At 43.5% G+C, this 12,623-nt stretch overlaps 1 protein-coding gene across 1 annotated transcript in view; it reads right to left on the bottom strand.

Moving 5' to 3' along the window:
* Positions 1–12,438, bottom strand: part of LYPD6 (LY6/PLAUR domain containing 6) — a 115,156-nt gene extending 102,718 nt beyond the window's left edge. The window contains exon 1 of the mRNA XM_085874376.1: positions 12,263–12,438. The gene's annotated coding sequence lies outside the window, so the exon portion shown is untranslated. The remainder of the gene's footprint in view (positions 1–12,262) is intronic.
* Between the last annotated feature and the right edge of the window lie 185 nt (positions 12,439–12,623).

Here is a 12,623-nt window from a genome sequence, read left to right on the forward strand (position 1 = left end):
GACACCGGGCCCAGTACACTGGTATACACTCAGTACCTGTGGCCTGAGAGATATAATTTTTATGTTCTTTTTTGATATTTCATCGCTGTTATCATGACCTAATTTGACTATTTTCCCATAAATACCTATTATCACATGTTTACTATTAATTAAATATTTGTTTCTGCTTTTTTCAGTATATAACTACAACGGCCTGAAGAAAGATGGGAGAGCCACCTACAAAAAGACCACGCACCAATACAAACTATAAACTGTGTATTAAATGTGAAAAACATAGCAGTGATTTGTTGAGACAACACCCAAAATATTCATCATATGAAAAATTTCTGCATTATGTCCATCGTAGGGCTGATTTAGGTGAACTGGAATTCCTTGGAATTCATAACCGTCTGGGTGATATAACTGCAGAACAGCGAAAGGACCAACATGCGAAGTGGCATGCTCCATGCTATGCAGAAACTACTAACGTCACAGACATTGGAAGATCTTGCAGGCGGTTTGAAACAGCCCTCGCTACACAGGACTCTACCCAGCTAAAGCGAAAGAGAGGTCGCCCTAGATCTTGTAGCTCTACACAATCTTCTTCTGCACCAGTACGATGCACACGTTCCCAAATAAGGAAGTTCAATAAAGCCGAGTGCTTCTTTTGTCAGGGTAAAAATACAGATATTCTTCACAGATGTCAAAATCAAAATGTTGGTGAAAAAATGGCAGTGATTGTGCAAAAATGCAACAATGATGAGTGGAAGGTGAACCACAGTGAACTGATAAATTCAAAGGACCCACTTTCTAGAGATTTGATGTATCATAATACCTGCCTGGCAAATCAGTGGAAAAAATACAACCCGGTCAAGCAACCAGTTGCAAGTTGCAACAAGCAACCAAAAAGACCAAAAGGATTCAGATGATTCTGTAAATTTCTTGGCTGCAGAAATTGAGTTTTACAGTTGCCTTGCAGATAAACTCAGCTCTGGTAAATATATAGGCATTGATAAAGTACCAGAAGTTTATGACAATATGATGATGATGTATGGTTTACACAGAACTACCACTCGTGCTGCACTGAAGGAAATTGAAAAGAATATCGATGATGTGGAATTCACACGCCCATGTGACCGCACTAAACAATCACTAATTTACTCAAGGAAGGCCTGTGAGGCTGCTGTAGATAATGCCACAAACAAAACTGATAGACAAGATGTACAAGCAATGTTTACTTCTACAAAAATCATACGGAGAACAATAGAACAGAATAATAGCTTGAAATTTAAAGGTTCCTTGGCTGGTGAAACTATTGTTCCTGAAGAGTAAAGTATATTGTTGGGTTGGATAATTCAAGGACAGGGCATGGCCCAGTCAAATGTACGGTCTGAAAGTATCAGACATTCATGCAGTAACATATCACAGCAGATGATGCAAGCTTACAGATCAAACAGACAGGTGACATACAAACCCAAATCAGATTCCTCTGTGTTTCGCAGTGGCACTGAAACTCCTCTGACATTGGGCATGTCCCTGTATTGCTATCATGCCACACAGAGTAAGAAGATTATTGATGCTGTATCCCATGCTGGTGCAGGAGTGTCATAACAGCACACACTTCAGTGTGTTTCACAGATAGCTTGCGCAGTGAAGAATAACATGGAAGAACATGGTGGAACACATTTGCCAAGCTCATCTACAGTGCCATGTGTGGCAGGAAGTACTTGTTCCAAAGCCCTGTCATCTCGACCCAACAAAGCTTGGATGGTATCGAGAATCTACCAGTGAACTGAAACCAATTCTGTCCAAAATGCCTCCAGCCACTGCATCAGTTACAGAATTGGTGAGGTGTGGTTGCAGCAAAAGTTTGTGTAATGCTCGTTGTTCTTGCAAGCAAAACAATTTAGAGTGCACAGAATTGTGCAAGTGTGAAGCCAATCCAGAGAGCTGTATGAATACCCAACAGGACTGCATGTCAGATCAAGAAACTGATTCAGATGAATAACTGTTTTCACACTTTAAATTTCTTCATATAAGGAAAAATTGCTAATTCAACCCTTACAACAGACTAAAAGTGATATAATTTTTAAATTGGTGACTCAACATCATGGTTAAGGTAAGTAGTTGTAGTTCAATGTGGCCAGTGTGTAATTATACATATTTAGAAATCAACATCATCAAAATCCAACTATTATTGGTCGAGATATGGGCAATAATGTGTTTTTATATAGCAAATTTCAAGATGGCGGCCAGTAATCCAAGATTGTGGCCAAAAAAATGCCAACCTGAATTTTTGATAAATTTATGGTCCATAGTCACTGAAAAATTAGGTTGGCAAAAATTAACCCAAAATTTTGATGATTCCCCAAATGACAACACATCAGCATATACTACAGGCAGGCGAGGAAAGGTATGCGGCACAGTGAATATAGATTTTATTGTGATGTGTAAGCAGAGAGAGGAAGAAATGTGAGAGGTGCAGCAATATACAAGCAACTTACAAAAGCAGACACAGAGCAGAGTTATCCCGATATAATTCTTGTGCAATCTTAACTTAAGCGAGGACAGACGCCAGGACACACAGACGCCAGGACACACACACACACACACACACACACACACACACACACACACACACACACACACACACACACACACACACACACACACACACACACACACACACACACACACACACACACACACACACACACACACACCGATGAAGAGGAGTTAATGAAGAGAAAAAGGAGAGGAGATGAGACTAACGGTCTCTCCATGCCTTGCACGATTGCCTGACCGCACCACCAGTGCGTTTTGGGGGTATGCTCTATTGGGCGATACCTCCCTGACAGATGGCGCGTTGTCTCTTGCTTCATGGCACTTTGTGCTGCTCGCCTCGGTCCAGAGAATGAGACGCGGCCATTGGGCGTGAAGGGAGGGACTTGGGTGGAGTCAGAAGCCAATGGGTGGAGAGAGACGGAGTCCAAAGCAAGTGGGCAGAGAAGGGGGGAGGTGGTGAAGAAGGGCGGACTGTCGATTCCAAGCCAGACAGAATGAGCTGACAGGAACGATGGGCAGGAACGACGGGCAGGAACGACGGGCAGGAACGACGGGCAGGAACGACGGGCAGGAACGACACACCAGCGCCTCCGAGACCCTCTTATAGACCCCGTGGTGCGGGGCGGGGTGATGACCCAACATGATATGTCGTCACCAGAATCGGGCGCTTTGGGTTGGGCCCCGGCCACTGCGCGGCCTGGTCGTGATGGCTGGAAGCGTCTCCACTCTACTTCCTGCAAGATGGTTCCAAGCTGCGGAATCGTCACGCCCCGAACCCCGTGATATCAATCGCCTTGCACCGAGGCCCATGCCATGCCCCGGCGATCCGCGGTTGGCACTGGTCAATCTGACTGCTCCGTGGTGTGCCACACGGCCCGAGAGATCCATCCGCACAGCATGCCTCTGCCTGGTCGCAGCTGCATCGAGGTGGAGGTGCAGGAGGATGTCTGCCGTCCGCGGGAGAGATTTGTGGCCGTCATGGTGAGCGAAGACCGACGGTAATACGTCACATTGCGCGCGGTCCACCCGCCATCGAGCATTCCCCGTACAGTGTGCACTCTATGTTGTAAGCATTTTGTGTGTTGGTTATACCTCTGATCACCTGAACATGGTGGTGAGAGGGTGTCGTCACTGGGGGGCACACACTCGTGCAGCGCTGGTGTTTATTGCTGGTTTCCACTGCTGCCCTTGGTCTTCTGTGAGGATGCATTCTTACGCGAAGAGCGCGGCTGTGGTTTTTAGCAGCGTCTTGTGTGGCGAAAGCTGCTCAAAGAGAGCTCGGCGTTCTTCTTCTTCCTCTTCTTATTCTTCTTCTTCTTCTTCTTCTTCTTCTTCTTCTTCTTCTTCTTCTTCTTCTTCTTCTTCTTCTTCTTCTTCTTCTTCTTCTTCTTCTTCAGGAACCTTAATCTCTCGGACTCGGCTCTTGTATATACAAGATCCGGATCTCCTTAAATACTAAGCACATGTACACATCCTCACATTGACGGTGCCTTTTGAGAGCGTCTATCATGAACTTTTAAATATATTCGGACATTTGCTTTAAAGTTTCGAAAAGTTCACGTTACTATTTAAAGATTATTCCATTTATCGTATTGTAATGTCGTAAATACATTATTTATTTCGTAAATACACGATATATCGTAAATACGTAAAGACATTATGACGCGTTTCGCTATTGGCTTAATCAAGGCACGTGACGAAATATCGGAAGTTGTTGTTGTTTGTTGTTGTTGTTTGTTGTTTTTTTTTATCCGACAAAATCTTTAGGACGCTGCTCGTGGACACATTTGTCCTTGTTACAGATGGGTCCCGAGCGTAGCGCCTGCTGGCTCACTCGAGGACCCCTTGCTTGGATTTACCTTAGGAATAGAGAAAAAAGAATAGGAATGAGGTTCGGAGATTTAATCAGACCGAGCTTTGAGATTTACACAACGCACTGTCCCTTTCAACCCACTGGACAAGAAGGGACTATCTGAATTTACATTAATGAAATAACTGACTGGGGATCACTGTATGTTGGCTGCTCTTGTTGTTGGAGGGATGCGGTTTCCAGAACCACAACTATATATATATATATATATATATATATATATATATATATATATATATATATATATATATATATATATATATATATATATATATATATATATATATATATATATATATATATATATATATATATATATATATATATATATATATATATATATATATATATATATATATATATTTGAGTTGGAGAAGGTGTTGGCACGATCACACAGGATTGATTTTAGTTCTTTGTAAATCCTTGCTATAAACTGTCATCCTGGTGTTTCAGTTGATAATGATTTTTTGGGGAATTTGGGATAATGATTCCCATCTGTATTTCGATGATTTCTAACATAGGACTTTGTATTTGCGTTCGACTTGCTCGGGACAAAGCCATCGCTATCCGGATTTTCCAGTAATAGGGTTCATTCTTGCCATCGTCCTCAATGCAGACATCCGCCTGTGCATGTTAACATGCAACATTTGACATTCACATTATTTTCACATTCAACACTCTACACAGAAACTTCTCGAATCGTACCAGCATGAAACTGAGAAACAAGTGTGTCCACTTTCAGGAGAGCCAGAAAACAACATCTGTGATCTGTCCAACCTCAAGATTGAACTTTCAAACTTGTCTCCCTCCTCTAAAACCTGATGGCACCTTGTAAAGTCTGTCTCTGAAGTTTGCTCCCTGTCCATCCTTTCACTCTCCTCAAATGGCACCATTGCCGACTCCGCTTGTGAGAAGCCTGAATGCCTCAATTCTGTGTTTGTTTCCAAATATTGTGTCTCCAACCCCTCACGCTCGGTACCCATCCTTCCCTGTTGCACCCAACTGCTCCTGGACTCTGTCTTTTGTTCCTGATAATGTGGAGAAGTTTATGACTCTGACTCTGCAACTCCACCGGATGGCATCAGCTCACATGTCCTAAAAAAAGTGCGCATCTCAGATCATCCTTCTCTTTCGCCTGGTGTTGGCTTAGTGGTTAGGGTGGCTGGCTTGGGATCCAAGGGTCCTGTGTTTGAGCCCTGTTGGCTGCTGAATAAATACCAGGTGGGGTTGACTCAGCCTGTCATCCTTCTGAGGTTGGTGAAATGAGTACCAGTGTACTGGTAGAGGGGCACAGCATCAGTGGCACAGCTGTGCTCCAAGAAATTATAGCAACCCGGCAGCCAAACTGCCATCTGCAAAAACAGATCCTTCTCTTTCTGCTGTTCCATTTGTTATGTTGCCTCCTGATCCGTTCTGTGTTCTCGCTTTTCCATGAGCTTTGACTGTCTACAAAAAATTATGAGTGAGTGAGTGGTTATATTAGTCTGTTCGTTCCTTATACGTTTCAAAACCCCAGGCCCAAATGATTTTCATAGGCAGGTCAACGTCACAATTAAGACTTCCAATTTTTAATCAAACTGATGTAAAAACATGAAATATCGGTGCTTTGGGTGATCAAACATCATATGTCAATTGTCCTTCTCGGCAGGGACAGGGGAGGAGCTTCCTTCGCACCTCCCTCTCGGCAGGGACAGGGGAGGAGCTTCCTTCGCACCTCCCTCTCGGCAGGGACAGGGGAGGAGCTTCCTTCGCACCTCCCTCTCGGCAGGGACAGGGGAGGAGCTTCCTTCGCACCTCCCTCTCGGCAGGGACAGGGGAGGAGCTTCCTTCGCCCCTCCCTCTCGGCAGGGACAGGGGAGGAGCTTCCTTCGCACCTCCCTCTCGGCAGGGACAGGGGAGGAGTTTGCTTAGCACCTCCTTCTTGGCAGGGACAGGGGAGGAGCTTCCTCAGCATTTCCCTCTTGGTAGGCACAGGGGAGGAACTTGCTTCGTACCTCACTGTTGGAAGGTCGATTTCTGTCTGGAATGGAACCAATTGCATTTAAATACTTATGTTCCAGATGCAGAATGGAAATTTATACACAAAGCATCCACAGTCTCCAAGGGTTTTACAACACTGAGTTGAATGAGTGGTTCCACGCTCCTGAAGAGCTTTAAAAGGGAAGCCAGGGCACTTGGCACATCATTGCCATGTTGCACTTCAAATTTATTTTTGCTCCTCCAGTGAACAACAATCTTGTTGATGTTTTACTCCACTCAAAATAACCCGATCTTCATCAGGTGGCCCAAGTTGTCCATTATAATGTGCACAACAAGCGTGCACCTCAATCTACACCAACCCTAAATGCCTTTTCAACTCCAAAAACTGTGACCCGATCATGAAACACAGGTGCTTTAATTATTATCTTAATCATAATCTTAATGAAAATAGTTTAATTTATATTGCAACAAATTAATGCATTCTTTTGAAAAAAAAAAAATTCTTCTTCTAATTGACAGGAACATTCAAAGCATGAACTGTGAACGTTTTGTGTGAACCTTTGATAAGTGATTTAAATTTCAAAGGAACAGACAGTTACAAATTAATAAACAAGCAGTCATAGACTGGTACTTACGAAATCATAGACTGGTACAAAAACCAGAAGTTTCTACGATGATTCTGTACCAAACCATCAAAAATCGAATATTTGACCTCACTGTGACCTTGACCTTTGACCGATTTTGAACAAAATCTAATCAGCACGAGCCATCACCCTCCTGAATCACGTGGTGTAATTTGACATTGGTAGAGTCTTCCGTTCTCGAGGTATAACTTTTTTTTGGATGTTTGACCTCACTGTGACCTTGACCTTTGACCGATTTTGACCAAAATCTAATCAGCGCTAGCCACCACCCTCCTGAATCACGTGGTGTAATTTGACATTGGTAGCTTCTTCCGTTCTCAAGTTATCTTGCCTACAAACAAACACACAAACAGATGACTGAAGTCATCAATATGCTTACGAAATCTTTAGATTTCGTCAGTAATAAATAAATAAATGGAAACAGCTCAGGAGGGAGCATCTATTTATTACTTATGCATCCATGGGAAAATCTTTGAAGACATAATCCCACCCCCTATAAATAATGCGAGTTATAGTCTTGTCACTGGTACAAGCTCCATCGCACGTCGACTCAATGTGGGGGGGGGGGGGGGATTGGTTGTTGAGTGGGCTAATCCAAACAATGGTTGATCTGGCTGTCAGGCGAGCGTCGAGGTCAGCACACTCACCTCTGAGCTGTCGAACCTGGGTTAGAATTTCGACCCATCTATAAGCTGCTATCCTGGGGTTTCACAGGCAGGGCAATTCATCAATCATCTGATCTATGTGTGTGTGCCATCCTTCGGATGGACGTTAACCTGAGTGTCCAGTTTTGTCGGCATTAGTCGGTGGATGTTAAAGGTACCACGGTATGTCCTTCGTGAAGAGTAGGCGAACTGGCCATGGCACCCTGAAAAGTTCCAGATTCCTGCTGTAGCTTGTAGGGGCACTGCATTAACGTCCCCAGATATTGGAGACTATTTACACGATTGGCGGTGCTTTTACTGCTAAATGTACAAAGCTAAATTCTCATTGTGTTGTTTTGAACCAAAATCAAACTTTTCAATCCCTAGCGATTTCAATTCAGATTGAGATTTGCTAGTTAGCAACCTCAGCTGCCGCTACATCAATACCACCCACAACCCGTTCCCTCGCAAGTCGCAAGCTTCTCCACATCCTGGCTGCTCGGGTTTCCAAGCTGGCCCGAGGCAGCCAAAACAAGCCCCCTGCAGCTTCACCACCAAAAGGATCGGATCTCGTGATTTCAAACGAGACCTATCTCAGTCGGCGGTCACAGCTGCGGAGGATCAAGCGATGGGTGGACATGCTGCCCGGATTCGAGGTCAGGCACGCTTCTGTGTTCATTTCAATTATGAGCAACTCGTGCTCATGGTGGTCTCAATCAACGTGGTACCTGTGGCTGTTCCATGCGTCACCTTCTCCCTTGTATACACGACAGGCTACTAAGCAACTAGATCGGTTTACACAACCGTTTGGCTTTGTAACTTCGACATTACATATTTATTGTACAAGTACTGTTATTATCGTTAGTCCCTTTAGACGGTAATAGTTGTATGATGGTGTTACTTACTGCAGCAAACGTGATGTTGTGAAATCATTATTTCTGTCCAGAGGTCCATTTTGAGTAAATCAGTCGAGGAATGATTCTTTCTTCTTGCGTATGGCAGCTTGGTTGCCGGGTCGTTGTCATTTTGTTCACGCACGACTATGCCATTGATGCTGTGCCCCTCTACCAGTACACTGGTACTCATTTCGCCGACCTCAGAAGGATGACAGGCTGAGTCAACCCCACCTGGTGTTAATTCAGTGGAAAACGGGTCTCAAACTCAGGACCCTAAGATCCCAAGCCAGCCACCCGAACCACTGAGCCAACAGCAGGCTTAGGAATGATTTATTGGCTGGTAAGATAGTCTAAAGGTGTGTGCACTCGCTTGTGAGCTGTAAAGCCTGAGTGCGAGTCTCGTGTAGTAACATTGTTACATGAATGTTACATGAATATTAATGAATGCATGATGAACCGGAACTGACGAGGTAGAACCGAGAGCGATGTTGGAGAGTTGTGGAGTTTGGGCAGCAGGAGACGCCATTTAAAACGGTTGAGCTGAAGAACCGAACCGTTTCCAACGATATCTTACCATCTATGCTCTGGCGAGCCGGAACCATTTCTAATGATTGCCATTTGGACTTACTGTAAGCCAGGACATATTTTAGATGGAAATGGACCACATTCTCCAGAATTTCACAAAGGTGCGGTTTGCGTAGCGGATGACCGCCATATACAGTGCCTTCAGAAAGTATTTACACCCCTTGACTTTTTCACATTTTGTTGTGTTGCAGCCTGAATTTAAAATGGATTAAATTAAAAAATATATTTTGTTACTGATCTACCCAAAACACACCATAATGACAAAGTGAAAACATGTTTTTAGAAATTTTTACAAGTTAATTAAAAATGAAAATGTGAAATGTTTTGCGTCAAGAAGAATTCAACCCCCTGAGTCAATACTTTGTAGAAGTGCCTTTGGCAGTGATTACAGCTTCGATTCTTCTTGGGTATGTCTGTCTCAGCTTTGTACGTCTGAATTTGGGGATTTTCTCCCATACTTTGGTGCAGATTTGCTCAAGCTCTGTCAAGTTGGATGGGTAGTGTCAGTGAACAGCAATCTTCAAGTCTTTCCAGATTCTCAATGAGATTAAATAGACAATCTACCTCTCTAAAACACCGTGTGTATTTGTCTGTCACAAGGACGATTGAAGAAGGGTTTTAAAGGCCAATATTTTAACATGACTGTGTTCACTATACTCTATTTTTCAGGATAAGAAAAACCTCGAAAAACATTTTTCATAAGAGTAATTACATCTCGTCTATTGGATTTGTAGACGGTGACTTGGAACCGGGCATCAATGTAGAGAAACTTAAAAAAACAAAACAATAAATACAAAGCGTAGGGAGGTGAAATTCACTGCATGTGATGTGAAATGTGCACAAAGTAAAACGAGTGTTCATCCATGGGATATCTAATAAATAAAAATATAAACACACCTGACACTAGGCCAAGGCTTCAGACTTTGGCATGCTCACGAGGCTGTACCATCGAAATGAAACGTCCCAGAAGATAAAGAAAATGGTAACTTTTGTACGTCATGTTTTTTTTCTTGCTACGAAACATCATATATTCCAATCTCTTAATCTTTCAAATAAAGTAATTCCAACCCTTGTCATGTTCGCGGGGTGTATTGCATTAGTTTTGCCATGGTCGCTGTAGTTCTCAAGATGGGTTTCTTTCTTCCTTATTTTTTCTTGTTTTGTTTTGATCCTTCTGCTGTGGAGCCTTCTTTTCCCTTCTGTCTTGTATTTCCCCTTCGAGGCCTCTCACGTGGTCTCGTGCAAAAAAAGTGTGGATTTTTTTGGGTGAGAAAAGTTAAAATAAAATAAAAAAAGAGGTGGTGATGAAGAAATGAAAGTGTGAGTGGACATGACGGGTGTCAAGGCTGAGAAGAGGGCGAGAAAGATGGGAACGAATGCAGGATGCCCGGTCTGGCTTGTGATGAGATACCTGGCCTGTAAGACCTCTGAGGATTGGATTGATCCCTCCGAGGGCCGCCTGTGTTGAAGCAGAGGAGATCCTCACTGGGGCATGTTGATCGGAGAGGGAGCAGAAGCGTTTCCTCCTTCTGCATGTCACCTGAGCCGACCTGGATCAACGTGTGGCTTCAAGGTGTTGCAGGAGTTGCTCCAATTCATTCGTTGGCGAAGTTTGAGAACACACCCAGAGAGAGGGAAGGGTGGTGGTGAGGCGTCATCTTTGTGGCCTGTGGCTGGGGCGAGGCCGCTGGAACGTCAACTCAAACAGGCCTGAATTCTTCCTCCCCCCCCCCCCCACTTTTGGGATTAGCTAAGGGCTAACTGGTGGGCTGTTGAATTGTCATGTCCATAGTGTCTTGGTGCCTGTCTGTCCTTTAATTTCTTAATTGTTACCACTACATATATTTTATTATATATATATATATATATATATATAATATATTTTTTTTAGTAACATGATTGATCCATTGCTTGGTTGTGTACCCTGTGTTTTTTATCCCAAGTAAAACACTTGCCTATATTTCCTCTGTTTTGAATTTTGCATTGCATTTTTGGATTTGCATACGATACTGTGTGTTGAAGAGTTGGGGTGGGGGGGGGGGGAGTGAATTTGCATCAGCAGGAGGATGTCAACATCGCTCGGTCACATCTGACTGCCGATACAGTGCGACCGCACACGGGGTACGTATTGGTCTCCCGAGCACGTCAATCAGGACCTCCGTAGCAATAGGCGGTAACCTCTACCCAAGGGCTCGGTCGTAGCACCCATCATTTTTAACGTGTGTGTGAGTGTGTAACATCTGTCTGGACTGGAATTAAAAAAAAATTTTTTTTAACCATTTGAGCTTTTGTCATCAAATTTTCAACAAAGCTTCATAATGAGAATATGGAAAAGACAAATTAATAACTTGGTTAAAAGGTCAAAGGTGCCATTTAGCATACGGAAAAAGTCAGAATACAAAATGGACATGCTTTGCATTCTCAGATGCTTCCAAGTTTGTTATTTTATTCATGTGAGGTTTACTCTAACCTACTCACCTCACAGCAGCCTCTTCCAATCTACTGTGGGACAAAGACCTCCCTCAACTCACATAAGGGGGTGCAAGAGCTTGTCAATTGTGGGTTTGCACGAGTGAGCAGCATACCTATTTACAAGTTGCTATGTTCCCTTTCCTCTTCTCTTCTGCTTGTTCATCCCCATGCTCCATCGACTTGTGTCCCTACCCACCCTTTCATGCCAATGCATCGCCTTCTACCCTCGGTAACCTCACTCTTCCATGAGCTGAGACGTATACAATACAAACTACAAACTGGAAACTCGTACATCAAAAAGGACTTGCACCGCTCGCACTCTGTCCCTCCTCCCTTCATCTTGTATATTATTTCCGAGTTTGTGGTTTCGTGTCGCGCTATCTTCGACTTTGTTCTGCGCTCGAGTAACGTGATATTCGGCTTACATTATCTCAAAGACCATATGAGGTGCATGGTACAAAAAAAGAAAAATAAAATGGTTCTGAAACAGTGAAATTCTGCCTATGTGTTGATAACACAAATCAAACTGGCCCCATCAGATGTGAACTTGCCATTCATTCTTGAAAGAACACAGTTTCCAGTAAGAGTCAGCTACTGCATGACTATAAACAAAGTGCAAGGCCAAACCTTTGATAAAGTTGGGTTATGTCTTCCACAGCCGGTGTTCAGCCACGGTCAGCTATATGTTGCCTTCTCACGATCACGTCGGTTCTCGGACATTACGGTGCAAATTATACCAACTAAAAAACAAGGGTTCCACAATGACAATGCTATAACCAAAAACATTGTGTATCAAGAAGTACTTTGAACATTGTATTCCACTTACTGCATTAAAGTAAAATTACTACCGATACTCTGCATCAGTTCCTTTCTCAAACACACCCACCCCAACATGTCGCGCAGAGCGCGGGTTATGCCAGTCAAGGTATAGTGAGCGAGTCAAATATACTAGTTATACACAACTCACTAACACAGCTCGTCATGCCCG

The sequence above is a fragment of the Eptatretus burgeri genome, chromosome 3 (genome assembly GCF_056783735.1).
Source record: "Eptatretus burgeri isolate ZD-2024b chromosome 3, Ebu_testis_v1, whole genome shotgun sequence".
In the NCBI taxonomy this organism is placed as follows: domain Eukaryota; kingdom Metazoa; phylum Chordata; class Myxini; order Myxiniformes; family Myxinidae; genus Eptatretus; species Eptatretus burgeri.